The sequence below is a fragment of the Arachis hypogaea genome, chromosome 6 (genome assembly GCF_003086295.3).
Source record: "Arachis hypogaea cultivar Tifrunner chromosome 6, arahy.Tifrunner.gnm2.J5K5, whole genome shotgun sequence".
Lineage (NCBI taxonomy): Eukaryota > Viridiplantae > Streptophyta > Magnoliopsida > Fabales > Fabaceae > Arachis > Arachis hypogaea.
Genome location: NC_092041.1, coordinates 71,319,204 through 71,335,465, shown reverse-complemented (window position 1 = coordinate 71,335,465; position 16,262 = coordinate 71,319,204). Strand labels below are relative to the sequence as shown.

The 16,262-nt window shown below is 38.3% G+C and overlaps 1 non-coding gene across 1 annotated transcript; it reads left to right on the top strand.

Annotated features, from left to right (window-relative positions):
* Positions 1–16,154: 16,154 nt before the first annotated feature.
* LOC112699621 (small nucleolar RNA R71) lies at positions 16,155–16,262 on the top strand. Its single transcript, XR_003152565.1, has one exon. It is a non-coding gene; the product is annotated as a small nucleolar RNA R71 (small nucleolar RNA).

Below are 16,262 nucleotides of genomic sequence, written 5' to 3'. Positions count from 1 at the left end.
ATTTTTTTTTTCCACTAAGTCAACCTTGAACTATGAAGGTAAGTCAAGTGGATGAATTAATTTTAATTCCTCAGGTCCTAGTCTTTCCTTGGAAAAGGCTAGAGTTATTGGAACTCGAATTAATTCTTGAAGAATTCCAATTTTCAGTCAACAATGAGTTTGATAACTCAAGAGTTACCAATTAATCAACCAAAGCCGAAAGGGAATAACATCTACTTGAATGAAAATAATTTGGATAGCGCCCAAGCATCAGTAACATATAAATCTGAAATACCTCAATTGCATTAATAAAATAAAATCAATCCAAATATGAAGAGTCATAAGCCAAATAAGCAACATCAATAATCAACAATTAAGAGAAGTCGAAATAAAAAGATATTGAACCTGATAAAAAGATGAGATATAAATATTCCTAAGTTCTAAAAATCCTAATCCTAATCCTAAGAGAGAGGACAGAACCTCTCTCTCTGAAAACTACATCTAAAACTATGAAAAGTGAATTATGAAAAGCATGATCATGAATGGATGCATTCTCCCACTTTATAGCCTCTAATCTGTGTTCTCCGGGCCAAAAACTGGGTCAGAAATAGCCCAGAAATCGCTGATTGTGAAATCTGGTCCGTACAGGTCGCGGCAAAGTGACGCGGAGGCGTCATCCACGCGTCCGCGCGGAATGAAATTCGCAGATGCGACGCGTCCGCATGGAGCGCGTGTTCGCGTCGTCTATCTATACGGCCACTATGGAAAATTATATATCAAATCAAAGCTCCGGACGTTAGCTTTCCAACGCAAGTAGAACCGCATCATTTGGACCTCTGTAGCTCAAGTTATGATCATTTTAGTGTGAGAGGGTCAGGCGACAGCTTTGCAGTTCCTTCAACTTCTTGTATTCCTTCCACTTTTGCATGCTTCCTTTCCATCCTCTAAGCCATTCCTGCCCTGTAATTCCTGAAATCACTTAACACACATATCAAGGCATCTAATGGTAATAAGAGAGGATTAAACAAAAGGAAATAAAAGCCAAAGAAGCATATTTTCAATCAAAGCACATAATTAGGAAGGCAAATATAAAACCATGCAAATAGTATGAATAAGTGGGTAAAGAGTTGATAAAAACCACTCAATTGAGAACAAGATAAACCATAAAATAGTGGTTTATCAGAGGCCCAAATCCAACTCATTTTATGATGCTTTTGAACCCAAGGATGGCAAGGGAATGAGGGGGGAGACTCATAGTGTAGTTTTCATCATGTCGTAGGTAGAATTCTAGAGAGAGAAGCTCTCCCTTCTCTTTAGAATTTAGGGTAGTTTAGGTTAAAATTCTCTTAGATCTACTTTTAATTCTTGTTTTCAGTTCAATTATCTTTACATTTTATTGTTCTATTGTCTTAATCTTAGATTTTCTTGTTACTCTCCTTATTTTGCTCTCTTTTATGTTCAAGAACCCTTGTTGGATTTACTTTTCCTTTAATTTAATTTCATGTTTCCATGTCCTCTTATGTTTATCTTCATTGCTATTGTTGATTCCTTGCTTATGTTAGTTATGGGTTTCATTAATTCTTGTATTTTGTGATGTTTACTTTTATTGCACTCTAGGTGTTTGATAAAATGTTTTCTCTAATTTTTGAGTAGTTTTCTTTACTCTTGGCCTAGGCTAAGGGAATTGAGTGACCTTGAGTCATTGGGTCTCAATGAATTGGTAATTTGAGAACCCTTTGTGGTCAATTTGATAACCATTGACACTAGCCTTCTACTAAGTCAATTAGTAGTTAGGTTAGGACTTATGGATTGATGTTGATCAAGCCATTTGACATACTTCAAGCATAGAAGTAGACTTAATGAGCTCGGTTCCTCATAATTATCAATGTATGGTTTGTAGACAAGGATGGTGATCTCAATTACCTATGTCTAGCCAAGAGTTCTCTCCTTTCTTTTATTAGTTCTTGTTATTTACTTTCTTGTTACTTATTTTTCTTGCCAATTATAAATCAACCCCCTTATTCTTTCATAGCCAATAATTGAGCACTTCATTGCAATTCCTTGTGAGACGACCCGAGGTTTGAATACTTCGGTTAATTTTCATTGGAGTTTGTACTTGTGACAACCAATTTTTTAAATTTGATTTGAGTATTGTTAGTTGGTTGAGAACTATATTATCAATGGTAAATATTTTATGTGAAATTCCTAACCATACGAAATATTCTTTCAAATTTATGGTGCCGTTGCCGAGGAATTGCAATGGTGTTATATTATTGGCTATTGTGAATATGTGAATATGCTTGCCTTTTGCTTATTTGTTAGTTTTTGTTAGGTTTAGGACTTTGTTGCTTATTTTTATTAGCTTTTATTTTTAATTGCTACCATGAATTCTCATCCCTTTGGCTATGAGTTTGGTTCAAATTATGTTGTAGGAAATGGGAACTACAATGATAATATGCATCAAGGATAGAACAATCAAAGGTGGGAGGAGCCTCAAAGGATTGATCAACCTCCTTGGCAACAACCTCCTCCGATCCCTTATAGGTATAATTCCACTCCTAATGCATATCAATCTAATGAATGTGGTGACCCTCATTGTGGTTGTCAACAACCACCACCATATGCCTATGAACCACCCCTCAACCTAATTTTGAACCACCATACTCACAAGCCCCCTACCACCAAACACCTCCACATGACCCTAATCCTTACCCACCATACTAACCACCTTATGAGCCATATGAACCATACATAGAACAACAACGATTCCAACACAACTACTTCTAAGAACCACCTCCATATATACCATCTCCATACCCTTACCAAGATAATGTAGGATTACAAGTGTTCCTAACACGCAGCGAAAGTAATAAAGTAATCCTATTGATCTATTTTGTGCTTAAAGCTTTATTAAAATAAGATGGGTTAGATGCCAATACCTGAGTACCCTAGTGAATGAAAACTTTCTCCTTCGATAGTACGAAGGTACTGTGTGTATCCACACCGAAACTGATCCTTGTTGTCAACTCCTTGACTAATGGATTTAACTGAGGAATTTCTTGCAACTCCTTGCACCAGCAATTTTTCACTAAGAATTGGAATATTTGTGTATGTGGAGGTAAAAGAAAAAACTTGTGTTGTATTTCTTTTATCATATACACATATATATTCTTTTATCATATACACATATATATAGTATGAGATTGGTGACTGATTTGTGAATCAAATTACAACCTAATTTGAAAGAGAATCAGTTAGGATATTATCCATGTTTAAAACTCATCATAGAATAAACAGTTAATTATTTAATATTCTCAATTATTATATTATTATATTCATGGTGCTAGTAAAGAATATAAATATATTCCATTTGGATTAATATAATTATTTATTTGATCTAATCAAAATAATAATTAAATGATTATTTACCAAGGATTAGAACACTCATTAGTGTATGACCCCATAGGTTCAATACTAAGTGGGTAATAAATTAGTCATCATAAATTTACTAATCAAGGTTGGCGTCTAGCAACACTCCTTGACGACCTGATAGTATGAAGTAATAATATTTTTACTAAGAACCCAAGATGAACAAAAAATACAACTCCTTCCATCTTTTCAACTCTTGGCTAACTTTTAGAGTACGGTTTGATTGTTAAACTCTAACATGTTACCATTATTATAATGAATTATGAATGACTTAAGAAACTCATTTCTTAATTCATTCAAACCCCTTGGCCAAGGCATTGTTTATTTCATTCATTATAATCATAGAGCTCAAACTCATTAACATAGTTGATGGATTCCATTTTGACTAATCATTAATTCTACAAATATTTAAATCATACCCAATGTCCATTCAACTAACACCGTAGGGTGTTAGGTGTCCAGAATCAAAGTATAACAAATACATTGTCAATTACTATGATAGTCATAGGTCAAAGGAAAATTCTAATATTATGTTCATCATAAGAATATCCTATTGACAAATATGCGATAACTATAACCATTAGGAATTCTTAGAGTGAGTCAGTTCAATGGTTATATCTCTATATATACCCTTTATATATATAATTTAATAAATGAGATCTATTAATCTTCATCTAATAAAGAATATATATATATATATATATATATATATATATATATATATATATATATATATATATATATTAATCTATCCAAATCACTAATGTCCCATTTTTAGTGATTCTACGATTAAGAACAATTTAAATTAAAAGTACTCAAAAAACGTATTTCTCATTATTATGATCCCTATCGTAATTATTCGTTTCTAATTTTAATTAAGGATACTATTATAAATTATAAAAGTTTATTCTTATAAAAAGGAATAATAATAATAGTAATAATAATAAATAATAATAATAGTAGTAGTAGTAGTAGTAGTAGTAGTAGTAGTAGTAGTAGTAGTAGTAGTAGTAGTAGTAGTAGTAGTAGTAGTAGTAGTAGTATTTTGTTGGACATACACACTTAGTAGTAGTAGTAGTAGTAGTAGTAGTAGTAGTAGTAGTAGTAGTAGTAGTAGTAGTAGTAGTAGTATTTTGTTGGACATACACACTTATCTCTAACAGATGAACCAACTTCCAATTATGAACCCTTTCTCCCAAACAATGAACACTCTCTTTCCACACCACCTTCACCGGACCAATCGCTCCAACCCCTAATGCAAGAGCAACAAGAACATCTAGCTAGGTGTCTGAAGCAGGAAGAAGAGTTCAAGGAGATAGAAGCCAATATTGCTATTGTGATGGAAGCCCTTAGCAACATGGTCTCCTCCCACCTAAGCCTATGCGATCAAGGCACTCCCATTGTTGAATGTGGAGAAACAATCAAGGAGCATAGTGAGGGAGTGATTTTGGAGCTTCAAGGTGGAGAAGAGGAGTTGAAGCAAGAATTGTCACAAAGGGAGGAAGTTGAGACAATTGAGCCGGAAGAAGTGGTTGAAGACCTAGGGGTTGTTGGAAGTCCATGGGAATGTTGAATCATAGAGCTCTCTTCCAAGAAGATTGACATTGGTGTTGAGGAAGGTGCACAACCTCCAAAGTATATCATGATTGAAGACTTTGAAGAGGTTGATCAAGAGATGGATTCAATCATAGAGGAATTCCTCTCCCATTGGGCTTGACATAGAGAGTAAAGAAGAAGATACCTCACCTCCCATACCCTTGGTAAGCAATGAAGAAGAGATCAAATTGGAAGGAAGCTACCAAGAGGAAGAGGTTGAGCAAGAAGTAAGCTCCATTATTCAAGATGATTCCACACCAACCAATGTGTCTTTTGAAATTGATGAACCTCCCTCATTGTGTTATGAAATTGATGACAAGGAGGACCGTGCACAACCTCCAACACACGATTTAAGCAATGAGGGGGTGTATAGAAGAAGTTGGTGATCAAGGAATTGAAATTGAAGAAGCTTGCAAAGAGGTGGAAGTTGCAAAGGAAGAGCACAAGGGAATGGATTTCGCATTGGCTAAGTGTGGGGAGGTCCCCCTTCCTAAGTCACCATCATCCAACACAACATTCAAGTAGGTAAAATTCTTATCCCTAAGCTTTACTCTCTCAGTTGAATATGGTTTGATTGAAAATGATAGTCAATTTAGAGCTCTTTGTGGAGTTAAGAGTATGAGAGAGTTGTGTAGTGGTTGGAAATATCAATCTAAGTTCATGATGGTTGCATGCTCAAAGTTGAATAGCAATGGTTGGTGTAGAACCAAATTGCATGGGTCTAGGAGAATGTTTGGATGCTTAATTGAGAATTCACAAGCCTTGTCACCCAGATTTAACTATGGTAGTCAACAAGAAGGTGGGTGCAAGAATAAGATTTGGGAGCCTGGAATTTATTTCAACAATCACAACTCTTGGGGCTTTGTCATTTACTTAAGCTTACTTGAAGGCTTTATGCGCCTAATTTGGGATCCCGGTGGACATTGGAGATGCAAACATTAGTGGGAATCAAGGATGATTTCAAGCATAAGCCACCATAGCAAGGACCCCATCAATGGTCCAACTTAAGGACTTAAACTAAAAGTGCTATGTGGGAGACACCCCACCATAGTAAACTCTTTCCATTCTCTTGTAAATATAATCAATGAATGAATTGAGTTGCCATTGTAGGTAGTTTTTCTTATTTTCTATACTCTTATACATTTTGCTTTTACTGATAGGTTGTTTGTTAAATTCATGTTTTGATTAGAATAGTTGTTGTTAAGTTGTATTTTGCTTGAAGTGTAAGTTTTGTGTGTTTTGTATTTGAAAATTTTTCAAAAACTAAAAAGATTTGTTGTTAAATTTAAATTTTGATTGTTTTAGAACGCTTGTAGATTAGGAGAGTGCCCTGTTTCTGTTTTCATATGCAAAAAAAAATGGCAAGCCACGCGTAAGCGTGGCCGACGCGTATGCGTCGTATGCCATATTGGGACTCCCGATACAGAAACTCGAGAGTTGTGCTGGAGTGGTGCGGGATTTGTGCGAATAGCACAATATAAACCCACGTGTACGCGTGGGTGATGCTTAGTGTCACCTGGACTTTCTGCATTCCATGCGTACGCATGGGCGACGCTTACGCGTCACTTGTCTCTCCTGCCTTCCACGCGCACGCATGGACGATGCTTACGTGTCGCCCTCTGCGCCCTGTTTTCCCCTTTTTCTGCCCTGTTTTCTTTCTCCCTTCTTCTCTTCTTTTCTTTCTTCTTTTTTTTCTTTCTCCTTTCTTTTTCTTTCCTCTTTCTTCTTATCTTTTTCTTCTTTCTTACTTTCTAAATGGCGCCAACAACATGGTACGCACAATTGTAATCTCAACTATTTTTCATAACTTCGCACAACTAACCAACAAGTGCACTGGGTCGTCCAAGTAATAAACCTTACGTGAGTAAGGGTTGATCCTACGGAGATTGTCGGCTTGAACCAAGCTATGGTCATTTTGTAAATCTCAGTCAGGCGGATTCAAATGGTTATGGAGTTTTAATAATTAAAAGATAAATAAAACATAAAATAAAGATAGAGATACTTATGTAATTCATTGGTGGGAATTTCAGATAAGTATATGGAGTTGCGTTGTTTCTTCTGAATCTCTGCTTTCCTATTGCCTTAATCCAATCCTTCATACTCCTTTCTATGGCAAGCTGTACGTTGGGTGTCACCGTTGTCAATGGCTACTTCCCATCTTCTCAGTAAAAATGGTCCTCTACGGTTTCTGTATGGCTAATCAACTGTCGGATTTCTCGTCTCGGATGAAAAATACCATGCACAGATATCGTATGGCTAATCAGCTGTTGGTTCTCGATCGTGTAGGAATAGGATTTACTATCCTTTTGCGTCTATCACCACGCCCTATAGTCACGAGTTTGAAGCTTGTCACGGTCATCCCATCCCAGATCCTACTCGGAATACCACATACAAGGTTTAGACTTTTCGGATCTCAAGAATACTGCCAATGGAGTCAAGCCTATACTACGAAGGTTCCAATCTCAGATTCAGATGCCCCATTGTCAGAGGGGAGTCAATGTGAATCGTTGATTAGAAACCCAAGAGATATACATTCAAGCTTGTCTTCATGTAGAGAAGAAGTGGTTGTCAATCTCGCGTTCATAAGTGAGAATGGTGATGAGTGTCACATAATCATCACATTCATCATGTTCTTGTGTGTGAATGAATATCTTAGAATAAGAATTAGCATGAATTGAATAGAAGAACAATAGTACTTTGCATTAATACTTGAGGAACAGCAGAGCTCCACACCTTAATCTATGGTGTGTAGAAACTCCACCGTTGAAAATACATAAGAACAAAGTCTAGGAATGGCCGAATGGCCAACCTCCCCAAATGGCATATGAATTTGAAAATAGGGAAAAAGACTCCTAGTACAATAGTCAAAAGTTCTATTTATACTAAACTAGTTACTAGGGTTACAGAAATAAGTAAATGATGCAGAAATCCACTTCCGGGCCCACTTGGTGTGTGTTTGGGCTGAGCATTGAAGATTTCATGTGTAGAGACTTCTCTTGGAGTTAAACGCCAGTTTGTAACTTGTTTCTGGTGTTTGACTCTAGCTTGCAACTTGTTTCTGGCGTTTAACGCCAGAATAGGACAGAAAGCTGGCGTTGAACGCCAGTTTGCTTCGTCTAAACTTGGGAAAAGTATGGACTATTATATATGGATGGAAAAACCTGGATGTCTACTTTCCAATGCAATTAAGAGAACGCCATTTGGATATCTTTAGCTCCAAAAAATTCATTTCGAGTGCAGGGAGGTCAGAATCCAACAGCATCAGCAGTCCTTCTTCAGCCTCTGAATCAGATTTTTGCTCAGTTCCCTCAATTTCAGCCAGAAAATACCTGAAATCACAGAAAAGCACACAAACTCATAGTAAAGTCCAGAAATGTGAATTTTGCTTAAAAACTAATAAAAATATACTAAAAACTAACTAAATCACACTAAAAACTATGTAAAAACAATGCCAAAAAGGGTATAAATTATCCGCTCATCACAACACCAAACTTAAATTGTTGCTTGTCCCCAAGCAACTGAAAACAAAATAGAATAAAAAGAAGAGAATATATAATGAATCTCACAATATCAATAAGACTTAGTCCCAATTAGATGAGCGGGGCTAGTAGCTTTTTGCTTCTGAACAGTTTTGGCATCTCACTTTATCCTTTGAAATTCAGAATGATTGGCATCTATAAGAACTCAAAATTTTAGATAGTGTTATTGATTCTCCTAGTTCAGTATGTTGATTCTTGAACACAGCTACTTTATGAGTCTTGGCCGTGGCCCTAAGCACTTTGTTTTCCAATATTACCACCGGATACATAAATGCCACAGACACATAATTGGGTGAACCTTTTTAGATTGTGACTCAGCTTTGCTAAAGTCCCCAGTTAGAGATGTCCAGAGTTCTTAAGCACACTCTTTTTTTGCTTTGGATCATGACTTTAACCACTCAGTCTCAAGCTTTTCACTTGGACCTTCATGACACAAGCATATGGTTAGGGACAGCTTGATTTAGCCGCTTAGGCCTGGATTTTATTTCCTTGGGCCCTTCTATCCATTAATGCTCAAAGCCTTGGATCCTTTTTACCCTTGTCTTTTGGTTTAAATGGCTATTGGCTTTTTCTGCTTGCTTTTTTTTTCGCCACTTTTTTTTTTCACTACTTTTTCTTGCTTCAAGAATCAATTTCATGATTTTTCAGATTATCAATAACATTTCTCTTTGTTCATCATTCTTTCGAGAGCCAACAATTTTAACATTCATAAACTTCACTATAAAAAATATGCACTGTTCAAGCATTCATTCAGAAAACAAAAAGTATTGCCACCACATCAAAATAATTAAACTAATTTCAAGATAAAATTTGAAATCCAAGTACTTCTTGTTCTTTTGTAATTAGGCACATTTTTCATTTAAGAGAGGTGAAGGATTCATGGAGTTATTTATAGCTTTAAGACATATACACTAGACACTAATGATCATGTAGTGAAGACACAAACATAGATAGCACATAAAGCATAAAAATCGAAAAACAGAAAAATAAAAATAGGAAATCAAAGAACGGATCCACCTTAGTGATGGCGGCTAGTTCTTCCTCTTGAAGATTCAATGGAACGCCTGAGCTCCTCTATGTCTCTTCCTTGCCTTTGTTGCTCCTCCCTCATAGCTCTTTGATCTTTTCTAATCCCATGGAGAATAATGGAGTGCTTTTAGTGCTCCATCCTTAGTGCTTTTGGTGCTCCTATCCTCAGTAGCTCCCAATAGTTGTGTGGAGGACAATGTATCCCTTGAGGCATCTTAGGGATTTCTTGATGAGGGAATTCCTCATGCTCTTGTTGAGGTCCATGAGTGGTCTTTCTTGTTTGCTCCATCTTTTTAGTGATGGGCTTGTCCTCTTCAATGAGGATGTATTTCTCTATGACAATTCCAGCTGAATTATATAAGGATCACCTTTTTCTTAGCCACAACTTCATAGAAGTGGTCTTGATGGACCGTTGAGAAGAACTCTCCATCTCCCATGACTCGAAGGTGGAAGCTTTTGCCTTCCCCTTTCCTCTTTCTAGAGGTTTCTTCGGCCTTAGGTGCCATAAATGGTTATGGAAAAACAAAAAGCAATGCTTTTACCACACCAAACTAAAAATGTTTGCTCGTCCTCAAGCAAAAGAAGAAGGAAAGAAGGGGTAGAAGAAAAGAATGGAGGAGATGGAGGGAGAGAGTGAAAGGTGGGGTAGGTGGGGATCCTGTGGGGTCCATAGATCCTGAGGGGTCAAGGATTTCTCATCTCTGCTCATTTTTAGGCGTACAAAACGCCTTTATTGTGCAATCATGGCATTTAACGCCAGACTGCTACTTGTTTCTGGCATAAACGCCAGCTTTTATTCCTTTTCTGGTGTTAAACGCCAGGCTGCAACCTGTTTCTGGCATTTAAAACCAGATTGTAGCCTGTTTCTGGCGTTTAATGCCAGATTGTAGCCTGTTTCTGGGGTTTAACGCCAGTCTGGTGCTTCTTTCTGGCGTTTGACGCCCAGAATGGTGCCAGACTGGGCGTTAAACGCCCATTTTGCTACCCTTACTGGCATTTAAATGCCAGTAAGTTTCTCCTCCAGGGTGTGCTATTTTTAGTGCTGTTTTTTATTTTTCTTTAATTTTTGCAGTTATTTTTGTGACTCCACATGATCATCAACCTAAAAAAAGGAAATAACATAGATAAATAAAAAAAATTGGATTGCCTCCCAATAAGTGCTTCTTTAATGTCAATAGCTTGACAGTGAGCTCTCATGGAGCTTCACAGATGTTCAGAGCATTATTGGGACCTCCCAACACCAAACTTAGAGTTTGAATGTGGGGGTTCAACACTGATAGGCAAAATTGTGACTCATACTTTTCACAACTCGAACAATTCCTAGCAATGGCTCCAAAAACTTGGTGCACAATACTATGGTTCACACACATTCTTCACAACTTCGCACAACTAACCAACAAGTGCACTGGGTCATCCAAGTAATAAACCTTACGTGAGTAAGGGTCGATCCCACGGAGATTTTTGGTATGAAGCAAGCTATGGTCATCTTGTAAATCTTAGTCAGGCGAATTATAATGGTTATAATGGTTTTCGAATATAAAGATAAATAAAGCATAAAATAGAGATAGAGATAGTTATGTAATTTATTGGTGGGAATTTCAGATAAGCGCATGAAGATACTGTGTTCCTTTTGAATATTTGCTTTCTTACTGCTTTCATCCAGTCATTCTTACTCCTTTCCATGGCAAGCTGTATGTTAGGGGATCACCGTTGTCAATGGCTACCATCCATCCTCTCAGTGAAAATGGTCCAGGTGCGCTATCACCACACGGCTAATTATCTGTCAGTTCTCGATCATGTTGGAATAGAATCCGGTGATTCTTTTGTGTCTGTCACTACGCCCAACACTCGCGAGTTTGAAGCTTGTTAAAGTCATCCCATCTCAGATCCTACTCGGAATACCACAGACAAGGTTTAGACTTTCTGGATCTTAGGAATGGCCGCCAATAATTCTAGCTTATACCATGAAGACTCTCATCTCACAGAATGGAAGGCTCGGTTGTCATGCGAGGCAACCATGCATCATAGGTCAGGAATCCAAGAGATATACACTATAGCTTTCACAGGTAGAACGGAAGTATTTGTCAGACACGCGTTCATAAGTGAGAATAGTGATGAGTGTCACGGATTATCACATTCATCAGGTGGAAGTGTGAATGAATATCTTAGAATAAGAATAAGCATGAATTGAATAGAAGAACAATAGTACTTTGTATTAATACTTGAGGAACAACAGAGCTCCACACCTTAGTCTATGGTGTGTAGAAACTCCACCGTTGAAAATACATAGGTTATAAAGGTTCAGGCATGGCCAAATGGCCAGCCCCCAAACGTGATCAAGAGATTAATCAAAAGACTAATTCCAAGATGATAACACAATAGTAAAAAGTTCTATTTATACTAAACTAGTTACTAAAGTTTACAGAAATAAGTTTAAGTGCAGAAATCCACTTTCGGGGCCCACTTTGGTGTGTGCTTGGGCTGAGCCTTGAGATTTCACGTGTAACGACTTCTTTTGGAGTTAAACGCCAAGTTGTAACATGTTTTTGGCGTTTAACTCTGGTTTGTGACAAGTTTCTGGCGTTTTACTCCAGAATGCAGCATGGAACTGGCGTTGAATGCCAGTTTGCGTCGTCTAAACTCGAATAAAGTATGGACTATTATATATTGCTAGAAATCCCTGGATGTCTACTTTCCAACACAATTAAGAGCATGCCATTCGGAGTTCTGTAGCTTCAGAAGATTCATTTCGAGTGCAAAACATATAGACTCAAAACATAGACAAACATATAGCATAAAACTGAAAAATAGAGAGATAAGAACAAGGAAGTCAAGGAATGAGTCGAACTTAGTGAGGGTGGCACCTTCTTCTTGAAGGACCAATGGTGTCTTTGAGCTCCTCTATTTCTCTTCCTTGCCTTTGTTGCTCCTCCCTCAAAGGTCTTTGATCTTCTCCAATCTCATTGAGAATGATGGAGTGCTCTTGGTGTTCCATCCTTAATTGGTTCATGTTATGACTCAATCCTTCTAGAGAAGTGTTGAGTTGTTCCCAATAGTTGTTTGGAGGAAAGTGCATCCCTTGAGGCATCTCAAGGATTTCTTGATGATGAGCTTCCTCATGCGTCTCTTGAGTTCCATGAATGGGCTCTCTTGTTTTCTCCATCCTTTTCTTAGTGATGGGCTTGTCCTCTACAATAAGGATGTCTCCTTCTATGACAACTCCAGCTAAGTTGCATAGATGGCAAATGAGATGAGGAAAAGCTAGCCTTGCCAAGGTAGAGGGCTTTTCGGCTACTTTGTAGAATTCAAGAGAGATGACTTCATGAACTTCTACTTCCTCTCCAATCATGATGCTATGGATCATGATGGCCCGATCCATAGTTACTTTAGATTGGTTGCTAGTGGGGATGATGGAGCGTTGGATGAACTCCAACCATCCTCTAGCCACAGGTTTAAGGTCCAGTATTCTCAATTGAATCGGCTTGCCTTTTGAGTCTCTTTTCTATTGAGCTCCTTCCACACATATGTCCATGAGGACTTGGTCTAACCTTTGATCAAAGTTGACCCTTCTAGTGTAGGGGCGTGCGTCTTCTTGCATCATAGTCAAGTTGAACGCCAACCTTACATTTTCTGGACTGAAATCTAAGCATTTCCCCCGAACCATTGTAAGCCAATTCCTTGGGTTTGGGTTCATGCTTTGATCATGGTTCTTAGTGATCCATGCGTTTGCATAGAACTCTTGAACCGTTAAGATTCCAACATGTTAAATTGGATTGGAGAGAACTTCCCATCCTCTTCTTCTAATCTATTGTTGGATCTCCAGATATTCGCCCTGTTTGAGCTTAAAAGGGACCTCATGAATCACCCTTTTCTTGGCCACAACTTCATAGAAGTGGTTTTGATGGGCTTTTGAGATGAATCTTTCCATCTTCCATGACTCAGAGGTGGAAGCAATTGCCTTGCCTTTCCTTTTTCTTGAGGTTTCTCTGGCCTTAGGTGCCATCAATGGTTATGGAAAAACAAAAATGCTATGCTTTTACCACACTAAACTTAGAATGTTGCTTGCCTTTGAGCAAAAGAAGAAAGAATAGAAGAAGAAGATATGGAGGAAAGGGAAAGAGGTGTGGGTTTCGGCCAAGGAGGAGAAGAGAGGGTAGTGTTGTGTGAGAATGAAGAAGGATAGAGGGGTTTATATAGTGGGGGGATAGGGGTTTGGGTTCGGTCATTTAGGGTGGGTTTGGGTGGGAAAGAGATTTTGAATTTGAAGGTAGGTGGGGTTTATGGGGAAGAGTGGATGGATGTGATTGGTGAAGGGTTAATGGGGAAGAGAGATTGAGGTGATTGGTGAAGGGTATAGTGTTATTGGATTGTGTGAAGAAGATAGAAGTGGGGTAGGTGAGGATCCTGTGGGGTCCACAGATCCTGAGGTGATCCTGTGGGGTCCATAGATCTTGAGGTGTCAAGGATTCCTCATCCCTGCACCTTTTAGGTGTGTAAAATGCCCTCTGTATGCAATCCTAGCATTTAATGCCAGACTGCAGCTTGTTTCTGGTGTTAAACGCCCAAATGTAGCCTGTTTCCGGCGTTTAACGCCAGCCTGATGCTTATTTCTGGCGTTAAATGCAAGCTTGGTGCTTGTTTTTGGCATTAAACGTCAGACAGATGCTTGTTTCTGGCGTTTAAACGCCAGACAGCTCTTCCTGCAGGGTGTGCTTTTTCTTCTGCTATTTTTTATTCTATTTTTAATTTTTGCAATTATTTTGTGACTCCACATGATCATAAACCTAATAAAACATAAAAGAAAAATAGAAATATAGATAAATAACAATTGCGTTGCCTCCCAATAAGTGCTTCTTTAATGTCAATAGCTTGACAGTGAGCTCTCATGGAGCTTCACAGATGTTCAGAGCATTGTTGGGACCTCCCAACACCAAACTTAGAGTTTGAATGTGGGGGTTCAACACCAAACTTAGTTTGGTTGTGGCCTCCCAACACCAAACTTAGAGTTTGATTGTGGGGGCTTTGTTTGACTCTGTATTGAGAGAAGCTTTTCATGCTTCCTCTCCATGGTTGTAGAGGAAGATTCTTGAGCTTTAAACACAAGGAAGTCCCCATTCAATTGAAGGAATAGCTCTCTTCTGTCAACATCAATCACAGCTCCTGTTGTGGCTAGGAAGGGTCTTCCAAGGATGATGCATTCATCCTCATCCTTCCCAGTGTCTAGCATTATGAAATCAGCATGGATGTAAAGGCCTTTAACCTTCACTAACACGTCCTCTACCAATCCATAAGCTTGTTTTGTTGACTTGTCTGCTATCTCCTATGAGATTCTTGCAGCTTGTACCTCAAAGATCCCCATTTTCTCCATTACAGAGAGTGGCATAAGATTTATACTTGACCCCAGGTCACACAGAGCCTTCTCAAAGGTCATGGTGCCTATGGTATAGGATATTAAGAATTTATAGGATCCTGTTTCTTTTGAGGTAAAGTTTGCTGAACCCATGTATTTAGTTCACTGATGAGCAAGGGAGGTTCATCTTCGCAAGTCTCATTACCAAACAACTTGGCATTCAGCTTCAAGATGGCTCCTAGATATTGAGCAACTTGCTCTTCAGTTAAATCTTCATCCTCTTCAGAGGAAAAATAGTTCTCAGAGCTCATTAATGACAGAAGGAAGTTTAATGGAATCTCTATGGTCTCTATATGAGCTTCAGATTCCTTTAGGTCCTCAATAGGGAACTCCTTTCTGTCTGGGGGACGTACCATGAGGTCTTCCTTATTGGGATTCACATCCTCCCCTTCCTCTTTGGATTCGGCCATTTTGATAATATCAATGGCCTTGCACTCTCTTTTTGGATTATCTTCTGTATTGCTTGGGAGAGTACTAGGAGGAGTTTCAGTGATTTTCTTACTCAGCTGACCCACTTATGCCTCTAAGTTTCTAATGGAGGACCTTGTTTCATTCATGAAACTTAAAGTGGCCTTAGATAGATCAGAGACTATGTTTGCTAAGCTAGAGGGACTCTGCTCAGAATTCTCTGTCTGTTGCTGAGAAGATGATGGAAAAGACTTGCTATTGCTAAACCTGTTTCTTGCACCATTATTAAAGCCTTGTTGAGGTTTTTGTTGATCCTTCCATGAGAAATTTGTATGATTTCTCCATAAGGGATTATAGGTGTTTCCATAGGCTTCACCCATCTATTTCACCTCTACCATTGCAGGGTTCTCAGGATCATAAGCTTCTTCTTTAGAAGATGCTTCTTTAGTACTGTTGGATGCATTTTAAAATCCATTCAGACTCTGAGATATCATATTAACTTGTTGGGTCAATATTTTGTTCTGGGCCAGTATGGCATTCAGAGCATCAATTTCAAGAACTCCCTTCTTCTGAGGCGTCCCATTACTCACAGGATTCCTCTCAGAGGTGTACATGAATTGGTTATTTGCAAACATATCAATGAGTTCTTGAGCTTCTGCAGGCATTTTCTTTAGGTGAATGGATCCACCTGCAGAATGGTCCAATGACATCTTAGAGAAATCAGATAGACCATCATAGAATATATCCAAAATGGTCCACTCTGAAAGCATGTCAAAAGGACACTTTTTGGTCAACTTCTTGTATCTTTCCCAAGCTTCATAGAGGGATTCACCATCTTTTTGCCTGAAGGTCTAAACATCCACTCTAAGCTT